Raw genomic sequence first — 22,282 nt, 5'->3', positions numbered from 1 at the left:
TATTATCCCCCCCCCCCCATTATATACACATCACTAATATTGTGAGGAAAAAGTACTAAAACAATACATTGAAATGTCACTCGCATAATGAGGGCATGATACATTAGAGAGATTACATTTGCTAATGAGTTGCAAAAGCCCTAAATTTGCAGCTACCAGAATGGGGGCGTGGTTTCACTCCTGAAAAACCTAACCTTTCCATGCATCTTATTAGTCAACTGTCATAACTCATTAGTAAATTTAATTTTCACCTGAGTGCTGGTAGGAAAAGCATAACAATACATCTTACTAAAAATCACATTACCACAGCTTCACTGGGAATGCAATGCATACTATGTATAGACGTTTCTGTGAGGTGTCGTTTTTTTACACAGCATCACAAACATACACAGCATTTTCCAGCATAACATAAAGGGAGCAGTGACAGACCCCATCCCCCAATCTAAACTCTGTTGACTCTGATGCACAGAGGGAAGAAAGAGTAGCAAGAGATGAAGAAGCAATTACAGGGAGTTAAGATTTCATTGTGGAGCTGAGCCAATAAGATTTACCTAATTTTTGCATGCATGTTGGAAAAAAATGTCCTGTTTTATTTTCTTATTTCATTGCTCATAAGGTGCAACAAAGAGAAATGGCAATAATTGTTTAGGTAGCCAAGGATGGTGGAGATTGTGGGCAGGGATGAACAGATTGGAATAAAGTTACATTGCCACTCCCATAGGCAAAAAGTAGGTTCTCCCCAACAGACACACTGGAAAGCTGACCATGTGCTCCTGTCACATTTCAGTGTCAATTGCCTGCAAATATTAATGCAGTTGCTGCTTCATGAATGCATCCAATTTAAGCAGATTCTTTAATAAAAATAAAAAAAACCAACACGTCACCAATAGTATTTTAAGAGGTAATCACCTTTGTACCATCAGTTCCATTGCTGAAGAATAGTTTTATGGAAGATAACATGAGATATAAAGCCGAGTACAGAAAGATCCTTTTGGTTCTTTTATATTTACTGAATGGCAGTGCATTAATGGAACCACAAGGATACTGAAAGGCGTAAGCTTTGAGCAGGTTTGAATTTTCTTATCAGAATGAGAAGCTTAAATGTTTGCCTTTCCATCCTCATCAGCTTAGAGGCAAAATCATTTTGTCCTTTTGAGGGTTTTGCCAAGGATAAAATGAGATGAATCATGTTGGCTCTTTGTCTATCATCCAATGCTCCTATTGCCATCAAAGCTGGTCACTCTAGTCTTAACTTTTCAAGGGCAGATGGATGCATGTAGATGCTGGCAGGGGTTGCAACAGCATGGTGCAACAGGAACCCCTCCATATCTCCTCAATGACACTGCCCTGCAGTTCTGATTCTGCTTGTCACAGAGAATCACAAACCAAAGTTAAGAGTTGCTTAACAACCAGTAATCTACTGTTGCACCTCTTAAATGTCTTTTCAGTATTTTCTATACAGTATTCACTGTATAGAAGTGTGTAAATTAAGTCATCAAAAACCTTTTCCCGCTTTGATCTGAAGAGCAAGACCCAACCGCATAGGAACCACCTAAAGAGAAGCACTGCTACCTTTATACTACCTATTTTAATACCAAGATTAATCTGCTAGTAGTAAAATCAAGAATATTGCCTCACAAGAGTTTTAACTATAAGCTACAAAGCATTGCCTCGTGTCTTTACGAGCTGAAATTTTCCAACCAGTTTTTATAAGTATCATAAATTTTTAAGTTTCATTTTTTTGAAATCCGATTTCCACAAAACCTGTATTTGTCAGAAAATCAACACAGTTTAATCTACTAAAATTATACAATGGTGGGTGGATAGCAAATTCTTCCACAGCTAGTGAACACAAGCCCACCCATCATTTAGGTTAAAAGGGGATTTAAATTCCAGTGACATCTTCTGCAACAAATAGACATGAATGTGTTGGTTGTGAATTGGAAAAGCAACTTTTACTACATGAGGATGATTAGGATGTAAAGTGTTGCAGCAAGTCTGCTCTCACTGTCTCCACATTTTGCTGTTTCTCAGAAGAAGCCATTATAAAATTTTTGGGATTCTCTAGCGTAACCTTGCTCAGGCAAATGGTGTGCCAGGAAGAACTAATAATATTAAGGAGTCTTGGTGAACCCAGAGCTGCCTGCAACCTCTGATTCATTGTTCTGGCCTTGGCTTTTTCCAAAGAGCCTCTTGCTGGAAGTAGGTTATTTTGTTGTGCCTGCACATTAGATTTGACTGGACAAATCACTCCCAGCGCAGAGGGAAGGAATGACTTCCACTTGGTCAAGGCTCAGTTTTGGGCAGCTGTCAGAGGTGAGCAGGAGACAGGAATCAGAAGTCAGTGATTTGAGGCAAACCAGAATCAGAAGAGCATTTCTGCGTGCCAGTAGCTTCTAGTAAGAGCAAACAGAACTCTTGTAAGATCTTGCAGAGTTCAGCCAGATCTCTCCAGAAGCAGCTGCTGCAGCCACGCAATCCCAGCAGTCGCAGCAGCAGGCCCCCAGCAGCAGCAGCGCTGGGGCCAACTAGAGGGGCCCCTGGGTGCTCAGCACCCACACAGCCGGGCTCCCATTCCAGTAAAAACCGTCAGTCACATTGGAGGTCTCATGAGGCCTTCGGCGTGGCCACTTAGGCCCTGCGAGGCCTCAGAAGCACGACTGCGGTGTGCGAATTTCACGTGACATCTTGATTTCACGACATCATCATGCCACCCATGTTATGTCGCGGGTGCCATTGGGCCCCCATAAGCTGGGACCCAAGCCGGGGCCCCTGAGCAGCAGGAGAGGAGCAGCAGCCAGGTCAGCTGCAAAGCAGGTAGAACTCTGGTTCCCGTCTTCTTCCTGCTTTGCTTTGTTGCTGCTCCCCATGACGTGAAAGGAGAGGTGTCAGGCTGGACGCCCCACCATGGAGGTGTAGCAGCTGGCCTTGACCCCAGACTTCTGGGTGGGCGGGGAGGTTTAGACAAGAAATATTGGTCTGGTGGGAATGATTTTTGGACTATGGGGAGTTTGAGGTTTTGTGTATTTTATTTCTTTGGTAATTAGTGGGTCTGAGCATTGCTTTGTTTATTATTTAAATATGGGGTTTTTGTGTGGATATTATGGTATATGAAATATTAATGCATTATATGATTCCCCCCCTTTCCCTCCTACGGTAATTTGCAGTGTATATTTGTTGTTGTTGTTGTTGTTGCTGCTGCAAGTCGCTTGGAAACCTTCAGGTGACAAGCAGCTAATAGGGCTACTAAATGCAATGCAATGCAATGCCAGGGGCTGGTGGGGCACCTGTGGAGGTGCCACCCAAGGTGGGCTGCTCCACTCTGCCCGATGGGCGGGTTGGCCCTGCTTTCCATTTCAGGAAGACCCAGTAGCCTCACAGGTGGGTGGGGCAAGTCCAGAGTCACTGTTCAAAAGGATGCTTTAAACTGCAGTTCTGATCATTCACTGCATGGGCCAGTTCTACATACAGCAGGACTAAACATTCCCAGTTCTAGCCCAACAGTTTCAGGAGTTCAAAAGCCTCTGGGCTTCCTTCCTTCTGTGCACCCAGAAGCATTGCTGATCAGTGGTTCACGGAGAACTGCACAGTGCGTTGCCCTCTGAGGGTGGTTGGCACTCAGTCTTATACCCACATATGTTTACAGCTTATGTGCAAGCAAATTTTGCCTCCAATTTTATTTTGAAAGAAAAAACAACCTCGGCTATCAGCCTTTAAGAGGGACACCGCTGTATGTCTAAGTTAAAATTAGGCATGCTTCCTAAGGGGTTAAACCTATAGAACGCAGTGGGACCGCCTTCTGCATAAACCTTCTTCAGCATGCGCTTCAAGGCTCCCAGGTATAACAATGAAAGCATTGTGCCCTTAATTGTTTTCAGATGTGACTTGCATGCGGAATAAACATGCGTGAAGGACGGCATTATGGCATCAGCCTTGAAAACCAACCCACGTGTCTTTATTAGAACACTTGAACAGAATCCCTTGTACACAGCTGTATGCGAAGAAGGCTCTCTGCATGCAGCTGGAGCACCAGCAAGCCATGGGTAGAGATGGATACACAGCCCCTGCTCTTCTAGTATTCCTGTGCAGGTGGCCCAGCAAGCGCACATTCAACAACCAAGCCGTGCTCAAGGCCTTGCACTGAAAATGTTACAGAAAAACTAGTGCAGCCAGTACTAAATTAAAGGGAACTATATTGTGTTTTTCAGGCATTCAGCTGTAAATCAAAATGATCTTATGGATATTTGGAAGCACCTTGTGAATATCTCTTATCTGGTAACAAAATCTGGTTGAAACATCAATAGATGCTCCCACCTAAAGGTTTATTCAGGCTTGGCTAAGAAGATCTGCACTTGTCATCCAGGCACCATCAGCCTCCACCACTAGGCTGGGTGTGGGGCACCACCTTCAATCAGCAATTTGGTACCAATAAAAAACATGTGCTACACACATGTAAAAACTGCTTCTTACAGGATCCCAAGCTGTATAGTCTGCAAGTATAGTCTGTATGACATCTATTCAGGTGACCAGCTGAAAGTATACCTTCTGACAGAAGCCCGCTTCCCTCATCTGTGTGAAATCAGTTCCTGTACATGTTTAAGTCATTTACAGAGTCCTGGTAGAAGGAAAGAAGCAAGCAAGTACAGTGCCATCAAGGCAGGACTTTGAGGCAGGATCCTCAGGGCCCTACTCAGCAGAATGAGCAAAAGAACTGTCATTTGCAGCAGGCCTGGCTTACCACATTCTAAAGGGAAGCAATACATACAGTAGTACCATCCAAAGAGGAGGCTCTCCTTAAGACCTTTAAGTTCAAAGCATAACATTATCTTTTTGTTCCTGAATAAAATAGGAGACCAGGGTAGTGATTTGTGTCGAAATTCACCTTAACATGTGGAGTTTGGGGAATCCTGGTCTAGTCTAAATGTTCCTGGATCTCATAAGCCAGTCGCTTTTATTAGGATGACCTCAGAGACCACCCCTGCTTTATGCAGAAGTTCTTTTGTCTGCACCAACAGAGATGGTGTGCCGACCTTTTAAGGGAGGCGGAGAATTACAGTGACTGAGTTTTTCTCACCAGCTCCCATCACTGAGCATGTAAAACCTTCTAGCACCTGCTTTGGAAAGTATGAAGTAATCCAATGAGAAGTCATAAAAACCTGGATGCATGCTGTAACCAACTGGAGCTTTTCCTATTCACCAACTTTTAAATCCGTATGCCAGTGCTGCCTTGGAACGTTCGCTGTCCAAGCTACATCAAGGGACAACTCTTGCCTACTTTTTTACAATATAGCTACAATTTGGCGTTCATTCTAAGGCTTATTGTCCATCTGTGTACAGTACGGCAAAAATATTAAGAGAACACTACCAGCTCAAAGATGGCTAAGCATCTCACATTATTGTTGATCTTCCAAGTGGGATTACTAGGATGGGCAATAAGGAAGATGGGGGCTGGATCTGATAATCATCTTCTACCAAAGCTTCCCAATTCTTCGCTCCTCCTCATTTGTTATGCTCTAATCTTCTGAAATATCTCTGTCTGTCTGTCATTTGTTCCTCCTGTTGCAGAAGTCTCAAGTAGCTGCACTCCTGGCCCTTTCTGGCCTTGCCTGGAGGTCCCACCGATAGAATCATAGAATCTTAGAGTTGGAAGGGACCCAAGGGTCATCTAGTCCAACCCCCTGCAATGTAGGAATCTCAGCTAAAGCATCCGTGACGGATGGCCACCCAACTTCTCTTTAAAAACCTCCAAGGAAGGAGAGTCCACCACCTCTCGTCGGAGTCTGTTCCACTGCCAAACAGCTCTTACTGTCAGAAAGTTTTTATGAATGTTTAGTCAGAATCTCCTTTCTTGTAACTTGAAGCCATTGTCTTGAGTCCTACCCTCAAGAGCAGAAGAAAACAAGCTTGTTCCCTCTTCCATGTGATAGCCCTTAAGATATTTGAAGATGGCTATCATATCTCCTCTCTCTCTCTCTCTCCTCTTTTCCATGCTAAACATACCCAGCTCCTTCAAGTGCTCCTCATAAGGCTTGGTTTCCAGACCCTTGATTATCTTGGTTGCCTTCCTCTACACACCTTCCAGCTTATCAACATCCTTCTTAAATGGTGGTGCCCAGAATTGGACACAGGACTCTAGGTGGGCTCTGACCAAGGCAAAATAGAGCAGGACTATTACTTCCCTTGATCTAGACCAAGCACCCCCAAACATGGCCCTCCAGATGTTTCGGGACTACAATGTCCATCATCCCTACCTAACAGGACCAGTGGTCAGGGATGATGGAAACTGTAGTCCCAAAACAGCTGGAGGGCCATGTTTGGGGGTGCCTGATCTATACACTAAAAAGGTAAAAGGACCCCTGACCAATAGGTCCAGTCGTGACTGACTCTGGGGTTGCGGCGCTCATCTCACTTTATTGGCCGAGGGAGCCGGCGTACAGCTTCCGGGTCATGTGGCCAGCATGACTAAGCTGCTTCTGGCGAACCAGAGCAGTGCATGGAAATGCCGTTTACCTTCCCACCGGAGCGGGACCTATTTATCTACTTGCACTTGATGTGCTTTCGAACTGCTAGGTTGGCAGGAGCAGAGACTGAGCAATGGGAGCTCAACCCGCTGCGGGGATTCGAACCGCCAACCTTATGATCGGCAAGCCCAAGAGGCTCGGTGGTTTAACCCACAGCGCCACCCACGTCCCGGATCTATACACTACACTTCTGTTGATGCAGCTTAGAATAGCATAAGTTTTTTTGCTGCTGCATCATCACACTGTTGACTCATGTTAAGCTTTTCACATGTACTGCTAGTAAGCCAGGTGTTCCCCATTCTATATTTGTGCATCTGGTTCTTCCTGTGTAGGCGTAGATACATTTGTCCCTATTGAAATTCATTTTGTTAGCTTGTGCCCAGTTCTCCAATCTGTTAAGGTCATTTTGAATTCTGATTCTGTCTTCTGCAACATTAGCTACCCTTCCCAATTTGGTGTCATCTGCAAATTTGATGAGCACCCTCTCAATTCCTTATCCAAGACATAAAGATGCCAAACAGCAGCAGACCAGGACAGAACCCCGTGGCACACCACTTGTAACTTTTTTCCAGGAGGACAAGGAACCATTAATGAGTACTCTTTGGGTTTGGTCAGTCAACCAGCTACAAATCCACCGAACAGTTACCTCATTCAACCCACATTTTACCAGCTTCCTCGCAAGAATATGGGGGACTTTGTCAAAAGCCTTACTGAAATCAAGATATACTATGTCCACAGAATTTCTGTGATCCACCAAGTTTGTAATTCCATCAAAAAAAGAAATGAGATTGGTCTGGCATGACTTAGTTTTGAGAAACCCATGCTGGGTCTTAGTAATCACAGCCTCCTTTTCTAAATGCTCACAGGCCGACTGCTGAATGATCTGTTCCAGGAACTTCCCTGGTATCAATGTCAAGCCCACTGGTTGGTCTGGGTCTTCCTTTCCCCCCTTTTTAAATATGGGGACATTTGTCTGTCTCCAGTCTGTAGGGACCTCACCTGTTCTCAAAGAATTCTCAAAGATAATAGACAAGGCTCTGAAATTACATCCACAAGCCATGGATATAGCTCACCAGGTCCTGGAGATTTGAATTCATTTAAAGTAGCCCTGTGTTCCCTTACCATCTCTTTTCCTATCTTGGGCTGCAGCTCCCTCCTTACATCATTTATTCTGTTATCACCAGGTTGGGAATCACTTTTCCTTTGGGTGAAGACAGAGACAAAGTAGATGTTGAGGAGTTCCACTTTTTCCCTGTCACCCAATAGCATTTCTCTCTGTTCCCCACACAGAGGACCTACCACTTGCTTGTTCTTCCTCTTCAGACATAGCTGAAGAAACCTTTTAAATTATTTTTAACCTCTCTTGCAAACCTGAGCTCATTCTGAGCTTTAGCCAGCCTGACTTTCCCCCTGCAACTGTTGACTACTTGTGTATACTCCTCCTTTGTGATTTCCTCTTTCTTCCATTTCGTATATATACCCTTCGTAACTCTCAGCTCATCTGTAAGCTCCTCATGCAGACACACCTGTTTCCTTAGATGCCTCCCACTTTTCTTTCCTGTTGGTATTGTCTAGATTATTACTGATACTGTGGTACCTCGAGTTAAGAACTTAATTCATTCCGGAGGTCCGTTCTTAACCTGAAACTGTTCTTAACCTGAAGCACCACTTTAGCTAATGGGGCCTCCCGCTGCCGCTGCGCCGCCGGAGCACAATTTCTGTTCTCATCCTGAAGCAAAGTTCTTAACCTGAGGTAATATTTCTGGGTTAGCGGAGTCTGTAACCTGAAGCGCCTGTAATCTGAAGCATCTGTAACCTGAGGTACCACTGTATACTACTTTATTTCCCTCCCCCCTTTATACCCCAAATTCACATATTCTGAAAAACCAAAACTCAGTCCCAAGAATACTGAAGCCTGTGTACATGCAACTTGATTTGCTCTCATTTATCTTTTGCTACCTTTACTTCTCCCATTTTTCCTTCAGCCCCCAAGCACTATAAAGCACCATGTAAAGGTAAAGGGACCCCTGACCGTTAAGTCCAGTCGCAGACGGCTCTGGGGTTGTGGTGCTCATCTCGCTCTATAGGCCAAGGAAGCTGGCGTTTGTCTGCAGACAGCTTCTGGGTCATGGGGCCAGCATGACTAAGCTACTTCTAGTGAACCAGAGCAGTGCACAGAAACGCCATTTACCTTCCTGCCACAGCAGTACCTATTTATCTACTTGCACTTGACGGCATTAAAACTGCTAGGTGGGCAGGAGCAGGGACCAAACAACTGGAGCTCACCCCGTTGCGGGGATTCGAACCGCTGACCTTCTGATCGGCAAGCCCTAGGCTCTGTGGTTTAGAGCACAATGCCACCCACATCCCTAAAGCACCATTGGTACAAAGAGTTCCAAACTGGAGGTGAGCAAGGGTTTGCCCACACAGGAATAGCCCTGTGCCTAGAAAGAAGCAGCTACCCAGTTCAAACTGCAGTGCTTGCTTTGAGTTTCATAGAATCAAAGAATCTTAGAGTTGGAAGGGACCCAAGGGTCATCTAGTCCAACCCCCTGCAATGCAGGACTCCCAGCTAAAGCATCCAGGACAGATTTAAAAGATTTTGATTACAAAGCACACCAAATTATATCTGAATGGAATCAAAGGGAGGAGTGACCCTTGCCAATCCCCAGACCATGTGGGGAAAAGAGTTTGATTGGACTGGGCACAGGCATGGAATACGTATATGACTTCCAAGCGGAATTACAGGACTGGAAAGCATTGCCATCGCTAACTTTTTGTGAACCATCAATTTCCCTAGCACAGAGATGGAAATATTTTCCTCCACACTGTCAGTTCATTCCTTGAGAGAGTTAAGTGTAAAGGGGAGGGAGTTTTAGAGTAGGAAACTCTGGGCTGAAGTCTCTGCTCCGTCAGAAAGCTCACCGGGTAGCAAGTCTCTCTTTTGACCTATCCTATCTCACAAGCTTGCTGCCAGGGTGGCATGAAGAGGGAAGCCCCATTAACACTGCTCTGACCTCCTTGCAGGAAGGGTAAACTAAAGATGCAATAAACCCATTTTTCTTAGCTTTTCAATCATAGTTCATTCATTCATCTGCACTTAAAGCACTATTATACCACATTAACAGCCACGCCTTTCCACAGATAATCCTGGCAACTGCAGTTTGTGAAGAGTGCTGAAAATTACTGAGGCTTCAGGCAGAGCTGGAGCTAGGGGGGGCAGGGGGGCTAGCCAGATTTTATGCCCCGGGTGAAGCCTCCAGAGGGACGTCATTCAGGCTCCCAGTCTGTGTGTGTACACAAATGGGCATGGTGTGTGAGTGTGTGTGTGTGTGTGTGTGTACCAAACTGTGTCTTTGACCCGGGTAAAATAAAGCCTAGTTTTGCTCCTGCTTGAGGTCCCCCTATTTCCCTCACAGAGCTACAATTCCCAGGGGGGTTGTTAAACCCCTCTGAGAATTATAGCTCTGTTAAAGGAATAGGGATCTCCTAACAACTCTCACCAACAAACAAACCACAGTTCCCATGATGCTTTGGGCAAAGCCATATCTATCAACGTGGCATAATCGTGGGCAGCAACAGAATGAGACAAGCACCCCCCAAAAAAGGAGATCACCCACTCCCAGCCCATTGCTGGACTCCTCACTAGTAAGGGTAGAAAAAGCAAGACTCCCCTAGCAGGTAGTGCCAGCTGTCATTCTGGGAGGCCAGAATGCCCCGCCTTCCCCTCCCAATAACACAACTGTATGTGCAACTGACATAAAAGAGAGACTACTGTATATGTGGTTGGCCAAATCCTTGGAAATGACCTCGCATGCACAATTTTTGCACATTGTCAGACCTTTTATCTTTTAATGGGTTTTTCTTCAGGGTTTCACTGCAGCGTTCGCATGCTTACAACACTCGCAAATGCCAACATTCTGTACTGAAATTGTCCTGCTGTTGTCTCACTTCCCTCATAATCTCAGTATAAAATTTAATTACATAGATTGAACTTTTTAGTCTTGTCTCAGGATATAAAATTAGTTTCCATAAATCACTCCCTCCACAGAGTCTGCTGGGTGAGCTCCCCTTCTGGACTCTGGCATAAACAACTATCTTCAAGTGGAGGCCGACATCTATTTCTCAGACTTCGGGAGATAAGCACAAAAACTACCACTTTTGTTCAGCGGGGCGGGGAGGGGGAGCAGTTTCATATGCCATTTGCTAATTGGACAGTACATTTAAGGTTCAGCAGTGATTTAATCAAATCATGGTTCAGAGAAGGATGCATTTTCATTGTGATTTTTCCCTTCCTCTGAAATCACATGAATTTTAACTCATGCATATCTAATTTTAGTATTTCATGTTACACGGTGTCTTAACTCTGCATTTTACTGAACCCTGATACTAAATTTCTCCCCTCCCCCCGTCAAATGTCAGATATTAATAGGGCAACTGCATGCGATAGTTGCATTCCCAGATGATGCTGGATGAGAAATTTTGCTTTGCACTAGAACTCTGAATCACCCCTCCTACGCGCATAAGGAGAGCCTCCTGGATCAGACCAAAGGAGCCCCTCCAGCACTTAGTCTGCCATCCACAGAGGACAACCAGAAGCTAAATGAAACCAACAAGCTGGACCTGAGCACGACAGCACTGCCTTCACACAGCAGTGGGTATTCAGAGCTTACTGGCTCTGGCAATGGCGGCAGAACATTGCCAACATGGCTAGTAGTAGCCAGGATCTTGATGAAGGCTTGGTTTACAGTTCCAAACAGTATTTTTTGTCATCACCCCAGGGCAGAGAGACAAATGGGGGGGGGCTGGGGAACCTGAAAACTGCTCCTTCATCTTGGGGGCACTGAGGTGGAATCTACACACATATAAAAAAAAGGTTTGAAAATGCTTTTTTTGAAAAGCGTTTTTAAAAATACAGTCATACCTTGGGATAAATGTGCTTCAAGTTAAGTATTTTCAAGTAAAGTAATGGAGTGCTTTACTTCCAGGTTTTGCCGCACGCACATGCGCAGACGGTCAAAATGACATAATGCATGGAAGTGGCAAAACGCGACCTGCGCACACGCAGACGCGGGTTGCGTTCGCTTCAGGATGCAAACGGGGCTCCAGAATGGATCCCGTTTGCATCCCGAGGTACCACTGTACATTGAATTTTCCATAAGGCTCACCATCGGCATCTAGTGTCACATTGTATATTGCACTTGAAACGTTTTATTTGCAGTCACCCAGAGATGTTACATGATAGCCCCCAAACAATCTTTCTCATCATTGGGGTCCCTAAGAAATTTGGGGCTGCGTGAAGGGTTGGGGAATGTGAAACCTATTCCCTGGGGTTAGATACAAAAATACAAATGCATAAAGACTCACAACACACCCAAAATACAATGTTTAAGGGCAGCACCTCAAAATAGCTATTTCATGCAGAATCCTAAATGAATCTTAAAGGGAAGTGGGACTTCTAGTGAAAAGGGGAGAGGGACACCTGTCCCTTTTTTGGATGATAGATGATAGTTCCTATATACTTCTTACATCATATGGTATGTAAGAATAGCCCAGGCACCTATTTCCTTGCTGCAAAACGGTACTGGAAGTGGGTGGTTTGGAATGAAAACACAGGGTGGGAATGGGGCTGCCTAGTTCTTCCCCTGCCCACCTCTCAACATTGTTCTATTGTGTTTGAGGGGGCGGAGGGAGCATCCCTCCCAGCTTGTGGGGTGCGGGTTGAGGTTTCTCAGAACCATGGCAAAGCAGGAAGAAGGGTTGAACTCATTTCTCCCCCAAACGTGATCAAACCCAGCACCCAGTTACTATTAATACTTCTAGATTCATAAAACTGAAATCAGGGGTGGAGAAGCTGTAGTTCTCCCCATGCTGTTGTGTGCCTGACTATGCATTTGCCTCCAAGAGACACACAGGTCATCCAGTTGTCTGCCTTTTAAATAGATATAATATAGACAAGAGTAGAATATGGCAGGCTAGTTTTAAAGATTGGTTACCTTATTTTGATAGTGTTCACATTTTCCCATCTAGTAATTTCACCTAGTCTGACCTTTTGGGCAGGGAGATGGAGCAAAGTGACAGCAAGCTCTAATGTTTAGGAAAAGAAATGTTTCCTTCTAGGTGGCTGCTCCCAGACTTTTGAACTCCCTCCCTAGGGAAGCCAGCCTGGCTCCCTCCTTGTTGTCCTTCCTCCAGCAGGTAAAGACCCTCTTGTTCCTACAGGCTTTTGGGAACTGACTTTTAATGAAAGGACTGATTCCATACTGTTTTTATTGTAATTATCTGTATGTTTTTAATAGATGTTTTAGATAGATAGATGCTAGGGAGGGAGCTGGATAGATAGTGTTACAAGACCTGGGTGCTTCCCACTCTCTTGGCACGCACCCAGGTCTGTGGTCCTTTGGTGAATTGAGACATGGCGGAGACTGTCGTAGCTTTAAGAAATATGATTTATTCACCTATTTACACATTCAGTCTGCATGGAGTGAGTCCAGTCCTTACAGCATGGTCATTTCAAGAAGAGCTTGTGCCGCACAGCAGTGCAGCCAGCCTGCCCAAAATGGAGCCCAGTCTTTCTTCCTTCTTTTTCCCAGCAACCCTGGCTCAGGACTCTCTTCCTATCATCTCACATTCAGTTACCCTGGGAACCTTCCAAATCCCTTGTCTCTGTTCGCTCCTCAGGGCAAGGGGAAAGGACAGTTCTCTTGCCTTGCCAATGGCCCTCAATGGCCCTGTATTGTTTCTTAATGGCGCTAGCCAAAATGACCAGGTCATTTAGCTTAGGCCAGCTCAAGAATTCCTCTGCAGCTTGTATTTCTCCCTTCACATTGCAGATAATCAAAATCTTATCACTTATTAATTTCTAGGGTTTAGGGGGTCCCCCTCCCAAATCTATAACACTAGATAGATGGATAGATGATGATGATAGATAGAATTCTATTAAGGTTTAGTTGTTTTAGTTGTTCACATTTTATCTGTTGACCTACTTAAGTCAGGGGAAAGGGTGGGGTATAAATAAATATAACAACAGCAACAACAACAACAACAACAACAACAACAACAACAACAACAACAACAGTACCTCGTCTTGTTGTTTGTATTCAGTTAACCAACTTTTCTTTGGTCATCAACTTTATCACCTGGAAGGCAAATAAAAATGATCCTATAGGAACAAGGCAGCATTTAGGCTAATCTTATTCAATTGGAAGAAAGAAACACAAGGATTTCCAAAACTTGAGCCAAAAGTCAGATACGGAAATTCTGGGAGTTCTCTGTTATTGGAAACATTGCGAGTGATTCTGCTAGAGACATTTTGTAACAAATCAAATGAAAATGAAAAACTTTAAGCACAACCAACATCAAAACTGGAAGGAGTGGCAATTTTTCTATTTTCACTAATCTCACAACACAGCAGTCTTGAAAAATTCCATTCTCCATGACTGCCAGCTCCACAATTGGGGAAATCAAGGGAAGACAGCAGGGGGTTATCACATGACATGAGAAAACTGTTCTTCAGAAGATGACCTGAAATGTTCTAATTATTGGTTATTCCCTCTAGTCGGCAAATGCAGCCAGCAATCACGTAAAGTTCAGTGAACCCACAAGTGTACAGCTGTTATCTTTGACTTGTGGCCAAAACAAAATTGGAACAAAATTTACTCAGACAAGAAGAAAGTCGTCTCTTTAAAAGCAGTTATTTTTTGAGCCAGATATACAGGTTTGAAAATAAAAAGTAAATGATCTTTTTTCTTCCTATGAACTGAGCCATGGTCAACATCTTGGTCAAAATGTGAACATGGATTAGCTCCTTGACTGAACAAAGTCTCACCAAGACTAGCTGCCCAGAGTCTCTAGAGCTTTGGATAGTTTTTCCCCTTGATACTGACTTTTTCGTATTTTATCTTTTAAGACATGTTGTCTCTCCTTCACATATTTATGAAAGACTTGGTTGATTTTATTTTGCTACAAACAAGAGGCTCAGTGGTGCTGGCAATGGCAGTACTCTGGCACGCCTTAATAGATGCAAAGAATGTCAGTGTGGTCGAAGTGAGGACAAAAGAAATAGTTGACTGCTCTTTTCCTCACTCAGCATATCAATTTTCTTTATGCTGTTAGGTAAAGGATCCCTGGACAGTTAAGTCTAGTTGAATTTTGCTATGGGGTTGCAGCGCTTATCTCACTTTCAGGCCAAGGGAGCCAGTGTTTGTCCACAGACAGCTTTTTGGGTCATTTGGCCAGCAGGACTAAACCGCTTCTGGTGCAACAGAACACCATGACAGAAGCCAGAGCACACGGAAATGCTGTTTACCTTCCCGCCACAGCTGTACCTATTTATCTACTTGCACTGGCATGCTTTCAAACTGCTAGGTTGGCAAGAGCTGGGACAGAGCAACAGGAGCTCACCCTATAGCACGAATTTGAACTGCCAACCTTCCTATCAGCAAGCCCAAGAGGCTCAGTGGTTTAGACCATAGCACCACCTGCATCTCCAATCTTTAAAGTATACTGCAAGATCTCATTGTGTGACGTGACATGTAAATGGCAGCTTTGAGATGCAGCCAACATCTTTCTTGTCTCATTTCCCCCCCACCCCACCCCAAAGGAATTTCAATGGCCTTTAGATTAATCATGCATTCCCTGGCACTGAAGGTTAAGAACAAATCATAAATTGGGAATAGAATTCCAGGGTTTTTGATGTGTAAAAATGACCTAATATAGCAGATGTGGGGAATTGTAACCCTCCAAATGTTGCTGGACTGCAGCTCCCACCACCCCTGATCCCTGGCCAGGCTGGCGGGGGGGGGGGGTGGAGTTCAGCAGCATCTGGAGGGTTACAGCTTTCCCTCCCCTACAATAGAACAGATCAGAAGAATCTTTATTTGCATCAGCCACTAGCCATAGAAAAAGGTCTACATAAAAACACTGTTCTCCCCTGCAATTATAAGGTTAGACTTGTAGAAAGAGAAATAAAGTGTTGGACTCAGAACAGGGTGGGATCAAACCTGAGTTCAACCATGTATGCTACTGTGTCCCTGTGGAGGAATCCTGAGCTCCAGGGCTTTTTCCCCAGGTATGCAGGTCAGGGGGTATGCAGTGCTGGAACCCTTTTCCCTTTTGTTTTTATTTTACACATCCACACTTCAAAATATTTAGTTCTGCTACATGTGCAATTTCTCCACCTGTTTCCTCTACCCATCTTCCTAGCCTTCTCATTCCTTTTCCTCTACCGCCTTGGAGCAGACTGTAGCAGATCCTACCCCTCTGTCACCAGTTGTGGCAGATACCACCTATGTATGCACTGTACATAACCACCATGGGTTATCTTATGGGGTTTTCTTTTGTTGGGGTAAACTTAGATCTTTGGAGACTCAGGCAGAAGCTGAACAAATAAAAGAACAAATTTACAGAACAAAGTTGATAAAACAAAGGATGTGTCAGGAGACAATGTTCTTTCAGGAAACAGTTAACTTATTAATATTACACTAAATCTAGTGGGTGTTACAGGCTTCTAGACAAGGCTTCTAGATGCACCTTTCTGTTGCTTAATTCAGTTCTTATGCTTCAGTTACATGTTACAGGTTTCTAGCCTAGATGGTCAATGCTCAGCTTATTTCCAGTTATTTCACTTCAGCTCCTTAGCTTAGTTTTTGCATAGGTGTTACAGCTTAATACTTTGGTCCTTAAGCAAGGTGGAACTTTCTGTCAGATCCCCAACCTTCTGTCAATGACACCCCTGAGGTACTTCTGGCAGTGCAACAGACCCAGGGAATCACCTCACCCCTCTTCACAGGCTTGGGAGTCTTCTCTACCTAGAAGATCTCTCTCCTCCCGACTGGATCCTCACAACTTCTAATTCTCCTGCTCAAACTCAGCCCTCCAGTTCATTCCTGTCTGAATACTCTCCCAAGACACTCTGTCTTCCAGTCTAAGCTCAGGAGACTCCTTTCCCTCAGAGCGGATGTCACACAGAGAGAAAGACCAAGACCAACTCTCTAAGTCTCCCCCACAAACTATCTCTCAACTATCTCAGAAATGCCTCCTTTTATTTCCCCTCCCAAAGTTCAGGCTCCACCCCCATCATCTGGCTGGCAGTCTTGGTGGCCAATCCAAGAGAGGTTCTGAGGCACTGCATCAGCAGACTGGTCTAGTTCAGCTGTCCATCACATACATATCTGAATTGCTCTGGTTCTAGTCTAGAGACTGATCATTCACTTAGTTCTGTGTCTGGCAAAAGGTTATTGTACACTTTGCCATTCAGAAGCATTCAGTTCTTGTATGACAATCAGAAGCGGGGGGGGGGGGCTGTATTTGTCACCAGGGGACAGCTCTTCCACCTGGGACACCTTACATGTTGGATGGCAAGTTGGGTCAACGTTCTGGCAGTCTGGTTAGCCAGCTTGTTGCCTTTCATGTCTGCAGGCATCCAATAAACAACAACATTACAAGCCTCCAATGACAGACAGTGATAGGAAGTAACAATCAGGAGATGAAGCAGAAAAAGAAGAATTAGCTAAGGGAGTCAAGATAAAGTCCAGATTTGCCTTACCTCAGGAATTCAACACAAATCAGAGTTTTCCCCAAAGGATGAAAAAAGTTCAGCATTAATTACAGATGATCCAATTGGCATCTTTCTTACTACTTTCCAGTCCATTGTGGATGAATGTTGCTCCCTGGGATTTAGATGTATCTGTAAAAATCACAAGATAATCGATATGCATTGAAAAATGTTTCAGAGATACAGTTGCTGATACCGTCGAGATGTAACCCTAACTCACAGAAGCTGAGCAAGCAAGTAAGTCTGAATAATTGTAAATGAGTGCAATTTCAGTTGTTGCAGTAACTATTTAAACCTAAATGCAAGAATGGAATCAGTAGAGTGAAGAGACTATCCCTGGAGGGGCCATCAGTACCAAGAATGGTTTAGCAGCGTGCAGCAGAGACAGTTGTGCATGACACAGGCGCAGCAGTGGTTCAAATAATTCTGAATAAAGGCTGAGCACAGGAGATGTGAAATATATTCTAGTAAATCATTAGGTCCCCTGTGGACAAATAGGGCCCTGTTTCTTCAAAGCTGAAAGCTTTGCAGAACTGTACACTATAGAGCCCCAGTTCAGCTTAAAACAGATAGATACACTGTAGATTCATAGCACACATGCTCCTCATTTTGGAAGTTTGGCTGTCCCTCTCATTGGTAATCTTCCAATGTCAACTTAAGGTGTTTTTATTTAATCAAGCTTTTCAGAGATAATAAAAATTGTGGGCCATATATAGATACCAGAGTTTTGAAGTTTGTTGTTTTAAGGATGGTTTTAGAATTTTCATTGCTGCATTTTAGTGGATATCATATTTTGTGGGATTGTGTGTTGTAAAACTATGATGTGGTTATTATAGATGAAGAGTGGGATATAAAACAAACAAGTATACATTCCCGCCAGTTTAGGGTTACCAGATGTCCCTGGTTCCCGGGGACAGTTCCCAGATTTGCAAATCTGTCCCCGGGAATACCAGTCAGCCTGGTAGCGCAGTTGGCTCTGGCTGGCTTCAGAAGCTGCTTGCTGCTCGCTGCTGCCACCACTGCCAAAGGGGAACTGGGGACGTCCGGCAGTAGAGATCTCCTGCCCCCTTTGTTTTGACAGATCGGGGGAGGCTCAGGAGTCTTGGGTGGGTGGGCGTTGTCCAGTTTTTTAGAGAACTCTGCGCATTGATGTTTCACAGGATGCAAAAGAAGGGCTTTGCACCTTTATACAACATGCATGGGTGCTTGAGCCCAGGGTCTTTTGCCTCATCATCCCCACTACTGACTCCCTGCTGCTTCTCAACTTCCAAAAAAGAAAAAGAAAAATGTGTCCCCGGATTCATTGAAAAAAATCGGGTAACCATATGCCAGATGTCCGCTATAAAAGAACTACCAGAATTTACTAATTAATTAAAACATTTTAACCTTGCCTTTGATCTATGATCTCTTAAAGCAGGTAATGCCATCCATAGTAAAAATAATAATAAAGTAAGAATACACAGCCAACTAGAGGTTATATAAAGACAGAGCACAACCACAGCACAACAATATGGAACAGTCCTACATACAAACATTTTTTATAGGGTGAGGTGGGGGACATGATCTATGGTATTTATACACGAACAAACTACCTGTGTGCTCAGGGGACCTGCAAAAATATGGTAGGGCAGGATGCCACAAGAGTCCTGCTTTAGTGATATAGACAACTGAGTTAAAGATCAAGGGTATAAAAAAACTAAAGTTATGCCAGCAATGAATGCTGGAAAAACCACATCTTTCAAAAGGCTAGAAGGAACAAGGACAACTAGGAAGCCATTCCGTCTCCAAGAAACCTCTCTCACGTTCCCACCACCATATTTAAGATGGATAATAAGGCTTTGTCATAAAAGCTCTAAGCAGTTTGTAAGAAACAGTAAAATTATCAACAAAACAGTTAAAACCAAGTGATTGAAAACATTTAAAAGCTACTCTAAAATTGTAACACCACATTATATAACAATGATAAGCAATTAACTGTGTTTAAAATGGCTTCCTGAAACATGGTGAGAGGCAACCATAAAGCTTATATGAAAACCAAATAAGGCCCACGACATCCTACTGACCAATCTCACAACTGTACCAAGATGCAGAGATTATTTTATAGCTATTCTTGCTAAAAGACTGAATAAAATTATGCTATACACACACACTAAGTTCCAAAAGGCTTTATGAAAAAAAATCACAAACGCTTCTAAGAAATGTAAAAAGACTGATCAATTGCATAGAAATGAGTAAAGAACAAAATCAACAACCACTTTTCTTTTCTTATTTGACATGGAAAAGCCTTTTGATCAATTACAGTGGAGCTTTCTTACCAGGGCCACACAAGAGCTGAACTTAGGTAGCCTTTTCAAGACATAGGCAAATTTTCTGTATCAATGCTTAAAATAAAAAATCTACATAAATAATCCTATGCCAAAAATGCCACCTATCTACCAAGGAACACGTTTGGGGTGTCCATTATCCCCTTTACTCTTAACTGTATTTCTTGAACTCTTGGCAATTCACATACAAGAAAATAAGAAGATTAAAGGATTAGATCCAGAACTTAAGAGGTAAAAATATCTTTGTATGCTGATGACATAATATTATATCTATCCCAGCCAGAATGTTGGGGGGGGGGATGCCCTCCAGCTGTATATAGGAAAGCCTTGGGCTATAACGTAAATATTCTAAAATCTGGTTTTTTTGGAGTAAACATCTCAAGTGAACAACAAAATAAGCTTCTAGAAACTACTAAACTAAATTGGAAGTCCGCTCTGATATCTGGGGATTTGGGTTCACTCAAATTTTGAACTAATGAAGGAATACAACTGCAATTTATTTTATACACAAATATAGAAGGACTAAAATAACTGGGGAAAATATCCAGTGTCATGGCTGGGGAGGATAGCTATCATAAACCTGGTTACTTAGCAAAATTGATATTTCTGTTCGTTTTTGCTGGAAATTGTTATTTTAAAAAAACCTAGCACTTTGGCAACAGAAAGTAATGAAATTTATCTGAAGAAGCAGACCTTCAAGAACAGCTAATGAAAATCTCTACCAAAAAATTAACAAAGGCAGCCTTGAGGTGCCTGTACTATTTGCTATCATCAAGCATCTAAACTAGCTCTAATTAAGTGGATGTTATATGTCTCCTATATAAGTAGAAGAATTCTTTATAGAAAATCTCTGTGGAATACACTTCGATATAAGCCACAACAAAAACATCTCAAACTAAAAATTTATACTTTCTAACAAAGCAACAATTAAAGTTTGGATTAAGCTCCCTATTTATTTAGCCTCTGTCTTCTCACCACTGGCATCAATTCTACAGGATGAATTGGTGGATAAAGAACTATATAGGACAATCAATACTTCAATATGGATAAATATATTGTGTGTATGTGCTTGGATTTAAGATGAAAATATGATCTCTCAACACCAAGCACTCTCCCATTATTTCAGCTTTGCGTGTGTAGGTCCCCAGGCCACCCCTCAAATAATTTCACACATAACACGTAATTTTAGTTTTGGTTTTTGGGCACTATTTTGGCCACAACTTTATTAAAATACAAAATCAGTGAGTGGTTGTTTAGACATTGGTTATGACTATCTGTCCCCCCACCTGGGACAGAACTGACATCCCAAGGTCCGATCGGTAGAAGGGAAAGTCAAACTTGGGGGTCATTTGAGCTAAGCATCGGACCCACGCCGCTCACCCCAGCAGCTCCCCGAAAGCTTGCCGGCCCTGGTCCCATGACAGGGATTCCCATGACAGGGATTGGGCGGCCCTGATCCCATGACAGGGCTTGGACAAAATCGTGGCAAGCCCCAGGATTCCTTTAACGGAATTCCCTTCAGCGCAATAGGAGGGGCAGGCACAGCCTAGCCTGACCCCTCCACCACCAGCATATTATAACCAATGCCTAACCGCAACCTTACAAGTTGTGACGAATTGCTGAGTAGTAGGCAAAAACCAAATGGCACAGCCAATCACCAAATGGCAAAAATCCTACTAGGCCCCTGCTCCAAGGCAGATGATCCCATGACAGGCAAAGCAAGGTCAACCGGAAAAGAGGGCAGGCGGGCGGGCGATCCGATGCACTCTGCAAAGAGAAAGAGAAACCAGAGTGCCCCAATATTTAAAGACTATGGTCCCACCCACCCAATTTGCAACATACAATTTGCCCCAGCAACCCGGTTATCCAATCAAAGTACCAGGCAACAACCATTAACCTGCCTGGCAACAAATAGGGCTGACCCGGCGGCCCAGACCGCAACACGTGCTCTCATTTATTGGAGAACACGCTTTTTCAACTTAGACATGTGGCAGAGAATATAGTAGATAAATATGGTAAGCAGCATAAACTGACTGCATTTGAAGCTCTTATAATGAAACTCAACCCAAAAAGATTGATTACTATACTAACATCTACATAACCCTTTTTGAAATTAAACTCGTTTGAACGTTGTCCATATGCAAGATAAAATTGGATTATAGAAACAGTTAAAATGGGACTATAGAAAAAGTTCTATTAAGCATAAACTCCAACATGCAACTACAAGAATGGACTTGGGTGTTCAATAATATCCTCAAACATTTAATAAGTTTCCAGCATTAAAAAGCATTTCTTTAAGAGAATATCCCAGTGATATCTCACTCCTCATAACTAACCAGAATACATAAAGTAAAATTCCCAGCTAGATGTGTGGATCTTTAAGAACAGATTATCTGAGCATTTTCTGGTACTATAAAAGGTTGTAATGATTCTGGAATGTATATTTAATATAATGCATGACAGCGCTGACCTCAACTTGCTGCAGTGCTTCAAAACTGCTCTTCTCTGTTGCTTGAAAACAGAGGTAAGACCAATAGATCTAGAAGTGATTGCAACCTTCCGAGCAACTTCTAGCATCCACATCCCTAATTACTGAAAGACCAAAACAGTCCCTCGATTAAAAGACTGTGTGTGAGTTTGTAGCCAAGGGCAGAAACTTTGCAATTTTCCAACAGTTTGCCATAAGCACCTTGCTTGCACCTTTCTGCACAGGGTAGCAAGCACAGAGTAACTGCAGGTTATTGCTACAGCAATACTAAGCAATCCTGCTGTTTAGGCAACCAAATGCATAATCTTAGCCAACTTCATAAATGGGTAAAGAGTTTTCAAAAGCCTTAGAAGAGGCAGTTTTGAATCAGTGGATTTCCGATATCTCAAGCAAG

General features: G+C 43.3%; 1 long non-coding RNA gene across 2 annotated transcripts in view; it reads right to left on the bottom strand.

Annotated features, from left to right (window-relative positions):
- Positions 1-22,020, bottom strand: part of LOC309339968 — a 100,333-nt gene extending 78,313 nt beyond the window's left edge. For both annotated transcript variants that reach the window (XR_014155711.1, XR_014155712.1), the window contains exon 1: positions 21,871-22,020. This is a non-coding gene — a long non-coding RNA (uncharacterized lncRNA). The remainder of the gene's footprint in view (positions 1-21,870) is intronic.
- Positions 22,021-22,282: the final 262 nt, after the last annotated feature.

The sequence above is a fragment of the Podarcis erhardii genome (genome assembly GCF_964252035.2).
Source record: "Podarcis erhardii genome assembly, chromosome: 4".
In the NCBI taxonomy this organism is placed as follows: Eukaryota; Metazoa; Chordata; class Lepidosauria; order Squamata; family Lacertidae; genus Podarcis; species Podarcis erhardii.
The sequence above is the reverse complement of the archived record's forward strand: the minus strand, read 5'-3'. Positions and strand labels throughout refer to the sequence as shown.